This window comes from Aplidium turbinatum, chromosome 16, assembly GCF_918807975.1.
Source record: "Aplidium turbinatum chromosome 16, kaAplTurb1.1, whole genome shotgun sequence".
NCBI lineage: Eukaryota > Metazoa > Chordata > Ascidiacea > Aplousobranchia > Polyclinidae > Aplidium > Aplidium turbinatum.
Window position 1 is genome coordinate 20,784,475 of NC_137487.1, and position 19,100 is coordinate 20,803,574.

At 36.0% G+C, this 19,100-nt stretch overlaps 1 protein-coding gene and 1 non-coding gene across 2 annotated transcripts in view; one reads left to right on the forward strand and one right to left on the reverse strand.

Annotated features, from left to right (window-relative positions):
* The first annotated feature begins 1,782 nt into the window (after positions 1 to 1,782).
* The window catches only part of LOC145785312 (uncharacterized), a 73,826-nt gene continuing 56,508 nt past the window's right edge, over positions 1,783 to 19,100 (forward strand). The window contains exon 1 of the mRNA XM_082596978.1: positions 1,783 to 1,790. The gene's annotated coding sequence lies outside the window, so the exon portion shown is untranslated. The remainder of the gene's footprint in view (positions 1,791 to 19,100) is intronic.
* Positions 3,747 to 3,853, reverse strand: LOC145786035 (U6 spliceosomal RNA). Its single transcript, XR_014291256.1, has one exon. It is a non-coding gene; the product is annotated as a U6 spliceosomal RNA (small nuclear RNA).

Genomic DNA, 19,100 nt, shown 5'->3' on the forward strand with positions numbered 1-19,100 from the left:
AACACCAATCCGTCGACAAGGTCGTTTGCTACTCCCCGAATGCCATAGTGGTCAAGTTTGCGTAAGAGTCGTTTATGGCAAACAGTATCGAAAGCCTTTTTTAGATCCAAGAAAGCAAGCCCTGTAAAATCGTTGGTTTTCGTTTGATCGTAGGAAGTGCTGATGATATCGAGAGCGGCATGTGTTGTAGAGCGAATAGTACGGAATCCATATTGCGTAGGAATGAGTACAGAATTTTTACCAATAAAACAGGAAATCCGTTTAAATATTATCTTTTCGAATACTTTTGAGAAGCACGATAACAACGAGATAGGTGGATAGTTGGATACATCTTGTTTGTTACCAGACTTATAAACTGGTATAACTTTGGCAATTTTTAACTTGTCCGGAAAAATGCCATATGAGAATGAATAGTTGATCAAAGCTGTCAAAGGAGGTGCGATAATGCTTGTTACAGCTTTATTAATATCTAAAAGACGTAATTCATTGTCTACTTCAGTTTCATCCGTTGGTTCAAAGTAAATGGAGGATTTGACTCGATTATTCAGGTACCTGAGATAATCATAATCATTACTGGGTTCAACATTATCGGCCAAGTGTTTTCCAATTTTACAAAAATGATTATTGAATTTATCAGCTATAATGTTTGGCTGGGAGATCTGTGTTCCTTCTACATTAAGAGAACCAACAGTGGCTTGGGATGATTTTTTATTTGGTAAAAGTGAGTTAATAGTTTGCCATAAAAGACAAGTAGCTAGCTAGACACTAGCTAGACAAGCAACTTCATAGCACATGACTAGAGAACTGTGTTCCGAAAGCTACTGCAATACGCTATTACCAAAGCGAACTTCCAGCATCAGGCTAAAACAGGTCGTTAATATCTAAATTGTGAAGAAAGCAATGATCATGCTGCTGCAAGTGAAACTCAATCTATTGCCTGGACAATTTATTTCTGCGTCAGTTTTGATTGCGTCACCTAAGCCAAGAATGTGGCAACCAAGGATAAACTCATAAAAGAGCAAATTACATGAAAACCGCCAACAGTCCTATCTGAAAGTATCTAATATGGTTTAATTCATCTTTGAACAGTCGGTAAATGGCAAACGAAAGTAAAAGGGTTAGAACAATCTGTATTGATCTATTGATCATTGTCGTTGTAAGACGTTAAATCAATGTATAAATACCGATTTGCTTCCTAGAAGGTGGCATTGTACAACGCAGCGAGAATGTCAAGATACAACTGTAATAGACTTTAATATACAACTGTAATATACAAGCAATAGGCTTCCATTCTCAACTACATACCTAACAAAACTATGATGTCATAAGTAGAATAATGATCGCCTCAAGAGATCAATGTAATGAGGTTGACCATGGTTAGAGTCAAACTGCAATTACAAGAAGTAACATTGACGTCAGAAGTTGTAGTTCGATCAAGAACAAATGCATCATTGAAAAAGTGAAGGATCCAAACCACAAATACGAAACAACACTCACTAACATTCGTAACGTTGTGGGTTTTAAGATAATGGCGAGATTTCTGAAAAGTAATGAATAGAATAACTATGTAATATCTTGTGAAAATTAATGTCATTGTTTTTTAGAGATTTAAGCAAACGATAACAGAATATTTTGCAAGAATAAAGCAAAATGGCAAGAAACCTAACAGAAGAAATCCAATGTCACATATGCATCGAGACGTTTCAGAGGCCCATTTGTATTTTGGCGTGTGGACATAATTTCTGCAGCAGATGTCTAGCTAGATTCTGTGAGAACAATCAAGATAAAAGGTAATTAGAAAATTGCTGATAAATTTTTATATTTTACTTCCCATATCAATGCAAAAAAAAGTTTAATGGGTTTTCTTGCACCTTCCAAATCATCATCATCTGTCTGCCTGCAACTTGTGGTAAATGCAAATAGATCTAACATTTCAAAACACAAAAGTTATAGGATCATTTTTATCATTGCAGATGCCCAACTTGCAGAAGTCCCATTGCGTTGCCTGGCAATGGAGTGAATGGAGTGTCCCGCAACATCGTTTTAGAAAACGTCATTGAGAGATTGGGAAAGGTGAGTGGCTGAACATTTCAAAGTAGAAATGTTCGAGACAATGTTTTAGTCTAAACCAGGAGTGCTCAAAGTACGCCCCGTGAGAACAATATCTGCAACTCTGCGCCCCAACACCTCCCCCTCTATTACATCATATGATGAAAGAAACTTGATAATTGTGAACATCTTTCCAGGCATTTTTTAATTTTTGTTGTTGAAGCGGCGAAAGTTCAAAAACTTGTAGCCTAAGTAGTTTTTTAACCTGCAAGACCAACAAGTGAGAATAACGTAGACAAGCTTATGTGCTTGACTTTTGGTGGGTAATCATTCTGTTAAGCAATAATGATATATCATTTTATCATTTATTAGGCAGTTGGACTCGCACAATGCACATACAGTCCAATCAAACCCCTCCCTTACAAGGTTGGGCTCCTGGAGTCTTGCTCAGTTTGGGGGGGGGGGGGCTGTCGATTCTTCTTATGCTTTAGGAGTGATATCTCTGTTATTTTTTAAGATACGGTTTCAAACTTTGGGATTCACTTTGTAAAATTATTCACGCTGAGCATATCCGAAAATTAAAACTATGTGAATTTTAGAACTGCTCATAGACGTTGAAATGTTGAGGTGACTTATGACTTTTGGATTATTTTGCGATTAAAGCAATTGTAGCGTGAGTTTACCCATTATTTTTTGGTAGAGTAATGAAGAACATGCATTGCAATGTTGTGATTAAAATTTGTTTACATAATCTCAATTTGAATCTATATTTTTTATGCAAAATAATAACTTTTCTCACGCTCAAAATAAACCTCGCTCATTGACTAAAAGAACAATGCTTCATCAATTACATGCTGTAATGAGATTTCTGAACGCGTGTCACACCAATTTTGATTATGATCTTGTGACCTCGGTTCCAAGAACAGCAACTCCTACGCTTTATTAACAAATGTAGACCAGCTGAAGAAGCAGGGTGGCGTTTATCAAATACTATTATGTAATCCACGAAACGAATGAAAAATCATGCGACAAAAAACGCGGTTTAAATGCAATGTATTGTAGTTGCAACAGCGTCTCTCAATGTAAGTTCAATGTGAACTCGGCTACATACAAGGCTAGTACTAGGAGTAAGATTACCCAATAAAGTCGATGATGCTCTACGTCAGGGGTCACCAACGGGCCGCATGCGGCCCGCCACGCTGTATGGCTGCGGCCCGCGGAAGGTATCAGCGTACAAGTATAACCAAAAATACTTTTCTTGAGGAATTAAACAGCACGAAGGCAAAAAACTTTCCGGGAAGCATATTTTCGCTTTGCATACGATTCCACCGACCGACCAATCAGATTATAGTTCTAGGTGGGGGTTGCTTAAAGTTATTCCAATGCGATGTCCAGCCACACCGTCCCAGTAGTTGATTAAAACGTCTGTTTTCGAAATTGTCTGTGAGCATAAGGTTGCTTATTTTAAGTTTGCAAATGTCATGTAAACACTAGTGTGCGTTTCACAGTTATTGTGTTTCTCGAGCAATGTTCTCTTTATGCAAGTTTTTGTTGGCAAAATATAGGTCGGTGTGCCAACTCAATTTATAATAAATTGCCAAAATGAAAATATTATATATAAATTTAAAGACTTTTTCTGATTGTATAGTATAATGAAAATATTTAGCTTAGTACTGCAAAAATTTTTTTGTTTTTAAAGACATATGGAACGCTTCACGATTTTGCGTGTCATCCTTGCGCAGGGGCCGTACTAATCTTCTTTGTATCGCTCCAATTTTAGCATATGTACTGCCGAAGCAACTACTGCAAAATGTTGTTAATCAACAAATTCTTGCCATGCTGATAAGCACCGCAAGCGACAGCTGTCTATAATAAAAGAAAGACGGTTTTATAGACTCTCACAAAAAGGATGAAAAACCAACTCATTGCTTTTTTAGAGGGAACACTGTTCATGAATTACGATAGAATTACGATTTTTCGATAATTTTCACAAGCGTTTGTTTCATGGTGCCTAGTTTCTTTTTCCCTGTTATTGGAGCCTATTTTTTGCTATTATGTTTGCAGGTCACTATTGTTGCCTGTATTGCAATGTGTCAAACATTTCCTTGTTTACTGAAATTGTTAATTGCAAGATATCTTTTGTGAAGCGAAGTGACAACACCACTCTTGCTTGGCGATGAATAATCTGATGAAACCGCTCGCCTCGCTATAAGTGCGCAAAACAAGTGGCCTCGTAGGCTCGTTTATTATGCATTGTTAAAAAAGTCAAAAGTGTGGTAAACGGAGCTTGGCCTGGCAGTAGCGTTGTTCAATTAATTTTGTTAATGCGGTATTCTAACATAAATATGAACAATTGAACATTATGTAACGCTGGATACTGGGTACGAAATGCGTTCTTTTCTGGCATAAGAGTCAACCTACCTAAAATTTTATTAGTGCGGCCCGCCACAGCTCTCCTTAGTGCCAAAATGGCCCGCATGCAAAAAAGGTTGGTGACCCCTGCTCTACGTAAACAGAAGTCAGAAAGAAATTCAAAATAAAACAGTTACGGTTCATTAATTAACAGAACGTCACAACGCTTTTCGTCAAAAGGACAATCTGTAATGCCTCGGGTCATTTTCTTGTGGATTCAATAAGCTCTCTAAGATTCATATGCCACACACTAAAATCCAAACAATATTTAGATTTATTTAAAGTAGTATTTATTATGCGTCAAATCATTGTGAACCTGGAGAAATACTTTACAAAGAATTAGCTGCCTAATAGGCGTTTGTGCGATAAAAATGTCAGTTTGGCAGCAAAATATTGATAAGTATTTTGATTTAGTTACGGTAATACCGGACTGCAGCAATTGGCACAAGGCTCTTGCAGCAACGTGTTTCAACTAGATCCAATGGTAAAGCAACCTGTGTTCTGTCAGGTTATGTACACACAAGTTCAAAAATATTTAGGAATATGCAGTGAGGCACATTGAAATTACAAGTGACTGCACATTTACAGTTCGATAATACGAGGAATTGAATACAACGCTAATACAATCATTTCGACGTGGATTCAACATTGCAAGACGATGTAAACATGCGCGGGTTTGCAATTAGATTACTTCTCTTCTGTCCTTGTTTGTATAAAAGTCATAAAATCAGTCGTTGTATCCGTGCTAAAATTCAGCTATGTTCAAACCGCATTACATTGATATTTTCTAAATAGAAAATGGATTTATAAAATATGAATACAATTTACAATACTGTTTCAGCATATAAAAATGCTGAATTTTACATCGAGTATTACGATTAATTTTATGACCCACTTTTTATACAAAAAAGGATAGATGATTTTGATAAGCAATCTAATTGCAAAACCGCGCATGTTTACAAGTATTCAACGTCTTGATATGTTGAATCAACGTAAAAATAGCTATCTGTCTAATGAAAGGAAAAAAGGAAAATCTTTTATTGAGCTCCGCGTTTTATTTAGGCTGTGGTTGAAGCCAGTGTTTATAGAACCGCAATCATTCAAATAGTTTATTCTGCGCAAAAGCAAGCTTGACATACTCGTATGGAATCTGCAGGACATTGGTCATTCTTCCGGTCATTCTTCCTACGCAGAAACCGGTCATTCTTCCAACGTTGCGGCCTAGTATTTTGGTCGTCGAACGAAATGTTCGAAATTAAAATTTAAAGCGGTTCTTGCTCATTGTTGCACTAAGCACGGGATGCCCTTGCAGTTGATTGAACAATACATCCGTGGAATGACCAGCCTGTCCTAAAAGCCCCCGAAAATACCCTTATCCAACAAAGTCCAGCATCTCCTCGTTATTGGTTGGGCCAAAATAGCAGTACCTGCTGTCATCTAAAATTCTCTCTGGCAATTGAGAAATGAATGTGGCAGTTTTTCTATTTCTTTCTTGAACAATAGGCTAATGTTCAAAATGTTAAAAAAAAATAAAATAGTTCCCATGCTTGCCGAGGAGTCTTGGCTTCTTTGGCTTTTCCTCTAACACCAGTCGGGCCAGATATAATGTTAGCCCGGCCCCTTCTCCCATTGTGCACCGGTCTCGCATTAGACCAAGTAATGCTGACACCGCTCTCTTGTCTGTTCTTTGGCTTTTCTACAAAAGTTGATAAGATTTCAGTGTGTCGGGAAACTCAGCATCATCGTAGTTGTTCATGTCGAGAGAGGAATCTATGCTGTTCACCAGTCTTTTCGATGTTATAATCCGTCGTGGTGGCGCAAACTCCGGTTGAGCATCGCCCATGGAAGGTAACTGGTCGTCAATCTCGATCGGAATTGCTGTTGCGGAAGTTGACGGAGAAGAATCCGCTTCTTCATCTGCATCGGAGTGCCATGAATCCTCCAAATCATCCGCCTGGCTTTCGTCGTCAGAATCCAGTAAAACATGTTGCAATATTTCTTCAGCACTGAATCCTTGCCTTGCCATGTTTTATTTAAAAGTGAAAAGGAAGTAATTTTTTTAATAATGGCGTTGAAATACTAAAGAAAATGTATAATGAAACAAATTGTTAGTCACATACAAACTACTTAGAAAAAAACTGTTATACAGAATTATAGAAGTCAAGAATAAACCAAAACTTTGCAATATAATAAATTGTCAGACCGTTGTCAAAAATTGTGAAGTGCACTTTACATATTTACTGATGATGAAACTATTTGAATATTATGGTTATCTACGGTGATTCAGATTAGCTTCTTGAGCAATGCTTTCACGTTTATGATAAACTACACGTAGAAGAGAAATCCAACAGGCGTTTGCACAATTTCGTCGTTTATCGACTTAGATTCGACGAAAGCAGCATAATAATTAGTAGGCCTACCTGGTATCAATATTGGCTGCTTCTGCAATGTTGCGTTATGACCACCATGAACGCCACGTAGCTTGAAAAACAACATTGTAACGCTGAATAAAACCATGTGCATGAAACTGATAATCATCTAATAAAATAATTTCTGATGTAAATTCCAACGATTGGGCAATGGTATGTCTCAACAAAATTACCAAATATTCCATCATTTTGACGCTAGAATGCATTGTTGAACCTAAGCCAAAAAATATAGATGCGCTGATCATCCATAATTTTTTTTATTTGTTTATATGTTTAGTGAAAATAAGCTGTCATTCTTGTTATTATATTGAAAATGAAAAGAGCAGTTTGCAAAACGTCTATATTACCATGAATGCCGTTTCATCTATTTTGATTGTCCCTTGCTGTAGGCCTACTTAGGCAAGTTGTAATTATCACAATCTAACTTTTCCCAACTATGAGCACTATATCTCGATGCGCATTTGTGTATTGTGTCAAAATTTTGATGGTGTCCAAAAATCAAATATTATTTACAAAGTAACTCGGTCTCTTAGAATATCCTCATATGTCACATCAACAAATATTTTCCTGACTTACCAATAGGCCTAACCATGGCTACCTAAAGATACGGCCTAATTTGTCACATTTTGCAGAAATTTCCAGTTTTTGCTAACTTTTGGCAAATGTTTAAATAAATTTTTCTAAAAATCATATTTTTACGCTTTCTTTACTGTTTTCCCCAGATGACACAATAGATTTTAACATCCTCACATGTTGAAAAACGAAGAAAATTTGAATTCGAAGATTTTAGTCAGACTGATAATTTTTCAATAACAGTCTGATTCAACGTTTATCAACTCACTTTTTCTCATTTGCTATTGCTTCCCCAAGGCAACAAAAAGCTTTTATATCATTAGGAGACAACAAAAAGTAAAAAAATCTCAGAAAATGCCTGTCAAACACTAGCAGTAGCTGTAATCAAAATCTGCAAAATGTGACAAATCAGGCCGCATCTCCAGGTGGCCATGGCCTAACTAAGGTAATAAAGAAACATTCTACTAACGGACAGTTCAGTGATAAAAAAAATCCAAAAGTTTGATATTTCTTGCAAATGCAAATCATATAAGTTTTTCATAACAAGATGAAGTTCAATAGCATTACAAGAATTCCATCACCATAATTCAAAAACAACGTTTCTATTACTTGTGTTGACCCTAGCGATTACTCCACATATGCGTTATGTTATGTACCACTATAGTTCACTGTACTGCCGATTGCCTAACCCTAAACGATGAAAAAAGTTGCATCTGTCAGCGGTTATAAGTTATATTTTTTTCTAAATTCAACTAAAACAGCTATTCGCATTATGAAACAGTTGGATAAGTGCCATAAATCAAACTATCGAATAAGTTTGTTTCCCTATAAAAAGCCTGCCTGCAAAATGATACCATGTTTATAAAAATTACTAGATGTACATAACGCAATATACTTTATGATGTTATATTTTCTGATTATACATTTCCAGTCCTTGTCACAGACTGCATAATGCTTACTCATTCACTTTCAATGTAACTGAAAGTAGTTGTTACCTAAAACCTATATATCACACGCGCTATCAAGTAAAAGCGTTCTATTTTACATTGATTCGATTGGCTCAATATGAGATGGCTACTTCTAAACTACACTTATGAAGGCAGAGTCTGCAATTACTTGAATTTTTGCAGGTGTTACCTACAATAAATGATGCGATTAATTGAATACAATTCTCACACAACTCGGCAAAATCGTGAATATGTCTAGTCAATCAGTGCTGACATAATGCTGGATGCATTATTGTTTATTGAATAATTGAGTAAATATGCGTAACTTCATCTGTTTGTTATTGTGAGACGAAACTAGGAAGAATGGAAATAGAAATGGATAAAATAAAGGTATTTTTATTCAATGTAAACGCGCTGCCGCGTGTCATTATCTAACTAAAATATCTCTCGCCGCTAGCCTATGTCGATACATCGTTTTCTGACGTCACGTCCATTCGACAATAAACGATTTCTTTCATGCATTCTCAGTTCAGGTTGGCAGTTACCCGCCTTTCCGTCGATTCAACGTTGCAAGACGTCGCATAAGTTCATATCTTTAGTTTGGTAAACGGAGATAACATTTCATTGTGACATTGCTATGTAAACTTATATTTCACATGAGACAACTTGACAAGTAAATACACAAGTTTTCACAATTTATGACGAGTTATAGCACATGGAAATGTTACGCTACAATTGCTTTGCGAGGTAGGCTACTGCATTGCGGTTTAGCTTATCAGTGACAGTGAATCTGGTACAAGAAGCATCGAATATATTGATTCAACTCAGCTGCATCACGTATAAACGTGGTAGAACGATCGTCCTTTTCACAAAAGCGTGATGTTCTGGTTTATCCTACACTAATGAGAAGCGTATTGCATTTCAAATCTTTACATGTCGACTTGGAAATAAATGTTTACAAGTATATGTGAGAAGCTTTGGGAACATCGACGCCTTTTCTGCTTTTGATAGTGTGTCGGACAAAAGGAAAGATTTGAAACCAAATAATATGTTACAGCGCAGCTTCTACAGTAGGTAAATTTCAAATTATTCAAAAAAGTGTTGTGGGCCAAACAGAACAATCTAAAAACAGTCCACAACGTTGAATATGTCACGAGAAATGAGAGTGAAACAAAACAAGTCGATCACTTTCAATACTTATCTCACATTTTACATCAAATCTACTCCAAATGACGCTGAGTCATTGCAATAACGTTGTAGCCTATGCATTGTTGGATTGAAAGGACATCATTGTCTGCGAAAAACAATTGTCGCTTTAGATGCATTGGCACCAAGTATTATGTTTAATTTTACACAATTTCTACTGCAAGCGACGGTAACTCATCGTATCAAAATTGAAGCTTTTCTTGTATCGACGTCGCTTATAAGCCGTGGTGAGAACAAAAGGTCCACGCATACTGCCAATTTCCTTCACGCTGTGAAGCCTTGTTCACACTGACAGGCTTGTGCTGTGCCTTGTATTGAGCGGAGCTTTGAGCGTTGTGAAAGTAGGTTTACATTGTATGTACCAGACAAGGCTCCAGGTCCGGACAAGCGGGTGTTGCTAGTGGAAACCATCACGCTTGACTTTTTTTTCTTTTATTATATCATAGGCTACTAATAATATCTCAACACAAAACTTCAGTAATGGACATCGGCAGCTAACATATTCAGTTATATTCATAACCAGTCACAAAACTTAGGAGTGCCGGTATATCATTTTAAATGATTAGCCTACATGTTTAAAAAAGCCTGCTGATGAATTTAAAATTTCAAAGCAGCTTTTCTTCTACGATGTAAATGTACATAAAATGTTAGTTACCCTACACTTAACTTAATTCTGTATTAGCAAAAGCCTAGGTTTATTTTATCTCTCCACTCTGCTGTTCTAAGCCTCATCATGGAGCTTGTATGCCTGGAGGGCAGACACTAGAGAAGCACTGCACTTGCAAGGAAGGTTAAATAAAATGACATATTTTGCCTCATATCTCAAGTCAAAACCTTTTATGGAAGTAATTTTCATTTAAAGCAGTTTATGTGATGTCACAGCACCCACGAAGGTCCTGCTTGCCTTTCAACTTCTGTTTACAAATCTTGCCTTCTCGCTTGTGACTTGAGCTGAAATCACTCCGTTGCAATTTTCGCTCAAGCGTACAAAGAACGTCTCAAGCGACCACGGCACAGGCCGCGCAGTGTGAACAGCAGCAATGAAAACCATTGGAGCGAAAACGTTTCAGAGAACATCACGAGACATGGCACAACAGTGTGAACAGCGCTTAAGGATTAACGAGACATGGGCCAAATTAATTACTTTCATCCAGCTGGTGGGAAAATTTTGAACAATAGAATATGAAATATTTCAGAGGATGTGCTGAGAAATGCCTTATATCTCTCAATTTATAACCTTTATTCGCTCAAAATTTCAGCTCAATAGAGGTGAATGAAAGTTAGGAAAAGTCAAGAAATCTCGTAGTCGCAGCCTCAGTGGTTTTAGAGATACAACTGTTGATGCAAAAAAGTTGAATTGACAGCCCCCCCCCCCAACCTTCAAACAGTTAAACTGGACAAAGCTAAGCTTGTCCGATTAAGCGGGGGTAACAAATTTGACTATTTTTGAGTGTTATAATGTCTTCGTTTTGCGATCATTCCTTCTTATAGTACACCTTGAGCTCCATTACGTGTTTCTCAGTAGTTAGAGATGTAAGTCGTTTATTGTTCTCGTTTTTTTTTTTTTTTTTTTAAACAAAAACATTTTGCATCTAACAATCTGTCAAAAATTGAAATGTTGAAACAAATTTTGTACTTTTACTTTTCTGAAACATTTGTTCTGAAATAATCAAGACGTCGATAAGTTACCAAAGTATAACTTTGTCACCAAGCGTTTTATGAAAAACCTTCCTTTGACTTCACCAATGACCCAAAAGGATGTGCAGTGTGATCAAGTTATCAAAACAACATCACACTAAAATTGGCAAATTCGAGTTTATGAAATTGTATTTGAAAGAACTTGGATTTGTCAATTTAGTGTGATGCTGTCTATTTTTTTAAAGTTATATTACACAAGCCAACACACTTTTTGTGTCAGCATAGTAAATGTCATTCTAGGGTATATTTTGGGTGCTGAATTCAAAAATCACATCAGATTTTTTGTACCACATCTGGATTGTATGATATCTGAATGCTGTTTTGGTAAAAATGGGTAAAATCAACTCCTGATCTATATTGGTAGACTACGGCGTTTCATGGAATTTGAACTCTTTTTTGTCCACAAGGTCAGTGATAAAGTCTAAATTCGTCACGATAAAGTCTAAAGTCTACACAAGAGATACAAACATAATATTAATGAAAACATTGAGGTATTTCAAGACCTGTTTTATTTTTTTTAATTTTATTTATATTGAAGTCTGGTAACTTGAACCCAATTCTTCAAAGTTTATCTGCTAACACTAAACGTTCAACGTCATTTTTTTTACAAGAGTAGGCTACATTGTTATTTTTTTCTTGCTAAGAAGTAGGTTTGGTGGCTTTGCAAATCCCCAATACATATTTTAAACCTTTTGGTTTTGCCATCTTTTCCTTTTGTTGGTGCTACAGTTGTGTGTTTGTAATGTCATTCGCTATTATGTTCGCGCCAGCAAAGAAAAATAAAATTGAAGAAATTGAATAGAATAGACACTTAAAAATAGGTTCAATTCTATAGAAAAAAGGAAATTCACATGCACATTTGGGAAACGTTACTCTGGACAAACCTTTGCTTGCATGATTTTTGTGAATGTTGTGAGTGGATTTAGGATTTCCATTGATCTATCCTCTTAGGTTTTCCACACAAGCTTTACATGCAGCATGTGTAGAGCCCATGATTTGTCCTGATCACCCAGGTGAATTTTAAAGTATGTAAAATATGCTTGTTTCACAAAACTTGTTATGGTATTGCCTTTGGTTAGGAAAAGTAACCTACAAATGCCACATATGTAACAACGAACATCAGGGTCATTTTCACACTTTTTTGAAGATGTCATTCTGCTACTTAGGCTATTCACACCACAAACAGAATTAACACCTTGCTAATATGAAAAAATCTTAATACATGAAAATTCAAATAAGAATGAGTCACAGACAAGTTTCACATAAGCTTAAATCTCCACGTTCAGCGAAAAAGATAAAACCGATGTTAGGAGTTATATCAAAAAGTAGAATGGCACTAAACATTCAGGCGAAAGTGAATGTAACCCTGCCTGTAAGGGGTGGTTTATGGACAGTTCTCAGAAGGTACATAAGTTGGATGGTCTACCATAGACAGATGGTCCACTAGCCAGATGGTCAAGGTGACTCTTTTGACCAGTGGACCATCTAGCTAGGGTGGCTTCTGACTAGTGTACCTTCTGAAGGTAGGTCGGTCACTCCAATGGTCATGGTGTCATTATACATCTCCAACTGTTACAAAATAAAATCATTTTCATGAATATGACAAATTTTCAAACACTATTGGGTCATTAGGTCTTTATAAAACGGTAACAGTAAGAGAAAATTCGGCCAAAAAGCCAATATTATAAGAAAAAATATCATGCAAAAATCTCAAAAACCTGATGTGATGGGCAAAATCTGATGTGATTTTTGAAATCAGCAGCCTCAATATACCCCAAATCACATCTTACATTGCCGACAAAATTTTTTTTATTTTTTTTGTTGGCCTGTGTTATCGATAACCTGTATCAGTCGACAAGACTGTGGATTCACCAATGAGACTTTAAAGAACATGATAATAGTTCACATGACACATATAATATTCATCATAATTAATAAACTATGCAATGAAAGAAATGACAGAAATAAACAAACTAATAGAATAAGACAAGCAACAAATGAGGTTGACAGTTTCTATAGTCGCCGCTGGGATTGAACAGTCTCATCCTCATCCTTATTATTGGTTAGCACTTGAAGTTGGATGGTTCATTGGGAGGCTACCACTTGCTGAGCATGCGACTACACTTCTGACTTCCAGAACTTAGTCAAAACTGCACCTAAGTAATTTATAAGAAGTTATTCACCAACTATAACACTGCGTCAAAACAAAATATGGCATGTCGGTAACTGAGATACCAATATCCATTCTAGACGTAGTTTTGGACGCTGATTCCGAGTCTGAACTCGGTTTTGCTCTATCACGTCAGCTTTTTGAGTTATTCACAATTTTTATTTTCTCAAAATTGGCTTATAGTTGATTATATTGGCAATTGCTAATGTGCCTCTATATCTCTTTATTGCCTGCAAAGTTGCTTTTATTGATTAAAAAACATGACGAAATAAATCGATCGAAGATACTAGGCTACAAACAAAAAACATATATTACGGTATATGTATGGTGAAATTACCTCATTAGCATCAGTTATAAGAAGACAGAACTTTATTTGTTTGAAAAAAAAAATTGATTCTGAATCCGAAACAAGCACTGATGTGGGAATAAGTAGTGCGTCTGAATTTGAAGAATCCACAACTGAAGAAACTTTCCATTCCCACACATTTTATCGCAAGGAGATTTGCAAGATTTGGTTAGAGATTTAAATTTGTCAGAACAAAAGTCTGAGTTACTTGGGTCACGACTGAAGCAATGGACTTTATTTTAAAAAGGCATGCAGACTTGGCTCCTTATTTTTGTCTTGAAGAAGACATTTGCTACTGTTCGGATATCAATGGCCTTATGCATTGGATGGAAGATATGAAGCCATTGAATGGAGACTTTTTATAGATTCCAATAAAACTAGTTTAAAAGCTGTTCTACTACACAATGGAAATAAAAAACCGTCAGTTCCAGTGGTCTTATAACGTAGCCTTTATGCTAAAAGACGACTTTTTAAGTTAACAAAAGTTAGTTAATTGTGATATTTGTCAAGTGTTTTAATTAGCTCGTATATGCTGCATATCAATTAACAACAAGCTTGAAAATAGCTGTCAATTAATGCAAATATTTGCAATGTTACGCTCCTTATTACGGCATATTATTTTTCATGTTGAATTGAATTTTTGATTGGCAGTGATTAAAAGCAATTTCCAGACTCTTTCATGAATTTTAAAATGACTTTTTTGACTGTGGCAAAAAAGAGACATTATAACAAAATTGACCCAATTTTCAAAAATTTAAAAACAAAAATTGTGAATAACTCAAAAACCTGACGTGATAGAGCAAAACCGAGTTCAGATTCGGAATCAGCGTCCAAAACTACGTTTGGAATGGATATTGGTATCTCAATTACCGACATGCCATACTTTTTTGTGATGCAGTGTAATTCAACACTTTCTTTTGCAATTCTTTGTCATGACAAATAAAAACAGTTGTTACTTGAAAAGCTGCTTGAAATCATTGGAAATAGTGTAAAAACTGAAAACAAAATAAAACGAATAAACAACAAAAAAACGATTGTTTCTAGCACTTGTTGCAACGTTCATCTTATGAAATTGAAAGTAAAAGTAACAATAAACAGGATGAATAATTGCTTAACTGACGTTTCGCGCACCATGACAATGCGCATACTCAGAGCGAATAACACACAAAATAAATTTCACAAGGTTGTGTACTGCAGTACGATTGAAGGCAAGAAAAAGTAAAACTCACAATATTTTAAAGATTGGTCAATGATGTGTGAGCGGTCACTTTCCACGTGAAATTACGTAAAAACTTCCAACTTCTGTATTAAAAAAACGATTAAAAACACGACGACTAAAAAAGTTTTTAACCATACCTAAATGTAATGGTTATCCACACAAAACAAAGTAAAACACCGATACACCAAATTAAATTTAAAAACTTTTGCCAGTCGGAAAATTTTAACAGTCACGTGATGTGTGGTGGTTGATTTTGTTTCAGTTCATTTCAAACTGAGTTTCACAAAATACTTCATTCTGGCTGAAATGTCGTTTTTACCTTTAATTTGGGAAAACGTTCATGTTGTAGGCTCGTTTTGGCTTTGTTTCATCTTGTAAATGGATTAGGATACTTTTGGACTACCTTTCACTTGCAATTGGGCTGGAAATATAAAAACTATCTGACAACCTTGCCACTAACACCTTTGCGAAAACAAAGCAGAATGCCAACAGCAACTCTAGACTTGAAAGAGCCTAAAACTGTCAACCATAAAACTTATTTCTGGTAGGAGGGTGGTGCGTTTAAATGAGCTAGCTTCCCAAACAACCACTTTATCTGGTTGAGATCTCTACCAGGTCGGGTAACGATCTGATCAGATCTTTACCAGATGTGGACCAGATAAACTGGCTGTCTGGGTTAGTAGTTCAATTAAGTTGGGAAAGTTGTAAAGGAAAATGGATTTGCATTGGGGATCATTTAACTCGACCTGTTATCAGCCGGGATCTGATGGTCCCGCCCTTCACTAGTTTTGAAATTTTATATAGAAGGAATTCTCCTAAAGCGCTGATATTTCTTGACTTTTACTTTTTATCATTTGAGCATCGTTTAAACCTAATTTGGTTATTTTTGGAACATTATGTGGTTCATAATAAGCATTTTGTCACAGGTTGTTCAGAAATTTTGTCTAAATTCCTATATTTTGGCAATCGGCCTCGAAATGACTCATCGCTTCTGCTATTGTGTACACAGTGGCCGCAGTCAACCGCGAGTCAAGTCATCAATCACACATTTAAACTTAGAACTAAACGCAATGGAACTCATAGTGTAATTTATCGTTTTATCTAAATCCCAGGCAGTTTTGTTGCGTCATTGCACAATCTCGGCAAGTGAAGTTGACCAGTTTTTACGAAGATTCGACGTGTTCAAAACATGAAAAGCAAACTTTGGCTACTAGGAATAATCCGTTACTTTAGTTTAGTATTTACGTTTTGCTACTTCTGAAAAGAAAAACAGGGCTAATCACAACCGAATCATCAACCACAGTTATCCACAAAGCGTTGTACCATTATGTGTAGACGACATCAGAGGAACGGGTTATTCCAAAAAAAGAAATAATCTCGGCAAAGTTTCTGATCGTCGCTCCAAATGCAATATGCCTTTTTGCACAAAGCACATATTGAAACTATGTATGTCATGCCATTCATGACATGTAGGCTACAGTTGAGAAGGAGCGATCTTCCCGGCGTAAGCAGTACCTGACTACTCACAACAGAACAGCGAGCATTGTGTTTCTCTAAATGCTTGTAAACTGAATTTTTCATAACTCCACGATCATTTGTGTGTTGAACCAGAATTGTGGTACATTTCATTTTTAATTATGTAAAAGTAAAATTAACTATTCTTACAATGTCTCGACATTGCCAGACTCAAGTTAAACAACCCAGACAGAAAAACCAGTCATTTTTACATTGATTCAACGTCTGAAAAATGACGGGTTTTGCTGTCTGAGAAATTTAGCTAAAAGCAGCAGCCCAGGCAGAAAAGTTGGCTTTTATATCGTTTCAACGTTTAGCTACATTGAAAAGTATCAAAAAGAAGCTTTTTTTCTGATTCTAAAACATTTTGGCAGGTTGAAATGAAAGCTACACTCTATGTTATGAAATGAAACGCCTGAAAAAACAGCTGACTGGAAATCGTGTTACCTATACTTCTAGCCCAGCCAGTAAATCAACCACTTTCAACAATGATTCGACGTCTGCAGACGTTAAATAAATGTAAAAAGGACCAATTTTGCTGGCTGGGAAAGAATGTGATAACCTAGAGTTCTTTCAACCAGAAAATCAATCTGCGAAGGTTGAATCAATGTAAAAAAATGATTTGCTGGCTGGGACGCGACAACTATTTTATGCTTTCATTCATCTTGATTTGTCATGAGAGATACTGCGATGCTAAGCAGCCATGACCACATGTGGAGAACCTATCAGTGCAATTCATCACAATAAACTCAAAATCGCTTGATGTAGTATGAATATGAAAAATACTGTATTTATTGTAGGAAAAAATAATTTGTTTCAAAGTATTTTTTTGAATGGTCACAAAATCATCAAAATTAAAATTCGAACGAAGAAAATCGGACATAAAATGACTAAATGCCAGCAAAATTCGCGTTTTTAGAGCTTTTTTGCAACATATGTCTTCAGAATACACAAACTAAGCATTTATTTCGAAAACAAATAATTACAATATAAAATAAAAGCATTTGACTATGTGCATGCCAATTTTCTCAAATGTACGATATTTAGCGGCTGAGTTATAACCCATTAATCAGGGCGTGGCCAAATGGTCCCGTCTCGTGCTTTTTACGTGTCTTTGACACGAATACCAGAAAGGGTTAAAAAATGTTCGAATAAGCTGATGATCCGATTAAACGTGATCCAAATCAGCAGGGGTGGATTGTATAACAATGTATAACAGCTATTGATTGTATAACAAAAACACGTTTCGCGATTGGTTATTCAACAATATACTGTACAATCTTAAAGCTTGGCTGAATTTTAAGGACAAGAATGAGTGAAAAATTTAATGCGGCTTTCCAAGACTTGCAAATAGCAAGATGCTGCCCATGGTGACTGTCACGATTTTTTTCTATCTCTTACCAGAAAAGAGACTTAGAAAGGTTCAATGACGTAGTTTAATGGGATATAACCTAGTGTTCTACTAGTGAAATGATATACAGTATATGAAAACGCTTGAAAGACTCCAACGAATGGTCCACCACTTCCAGCAATTAATCAAAGTAACAGTAAACAGCAATAGATTCCAATGCTTGCGACTATTGATCGAGTTTAACGTAATCCACTCACAGCTTCTCATACGATTCTAATTTCAATCAGAAATTATATTAGCATCAACTTTGCTTTACTCGTATTCAATACTTCAACTCTCGATCAACAATAATCTTTGCGTCTATTAACAGCTGCTACTACTACAACAATAATCTCTCACAATCAACTCACAATAATAAAGATTACGCAAATTACACCACTAATTATAGAAAGTTTGTTCGGTCTAGTAGCTTCGAGAAGGTTACGTAATGATACATCATAGGACTCATTGTTCTGTCAAGTTGCATTAAATCGTAAACAAGCCGAAGTTTCTAGATTGTCACGTAGGAAAAACGATTCTAGAAAATACATTGCATAATAATGATTTCGCAATCTGAGATCCATTGGTTAACATCCTTGTGACATCATGACAAACGATATTTGGTGATTGTGGAAAACCACAGAATGTTCGAGATTCTCATCTTACAGAATGATGTAGAATTACGTTACATAACAACGATTTCATAATCAAAGGTTACTACTGGTCATTGACCGATAATAACATACCGCTCAAGAATTCCATAATTAAAACAGCGCGTTCGGTCAAGATACAAAGCAACCCATCGCGAGGCATTGCACTTTGATTGTGACAGTAACAAAACTTTGGGCACCCCTGGTCTAAACCAAACGAAATTTGTGACCGAAACAAACAGAAAGTAAAGAAAAGCGTTTTAAGATAATAAAAAAACGTTAAAACAATGATTTCAAACAAATCAAAAGAATCGATGAAGGTTGATCCTCTATCTTCGAATTGAATTGCTACCCTTGCAGTCGCAATTGCATTTAATTTGGAAAACGCTGCAATAATTGAATCAATCCTTCAACTCATGTTTGGGACTTCGTTTAATTTTGAGACATGAAGTTTCCAAATTGAAATAAACTTTATATTTTTAGATGAACGTTATTT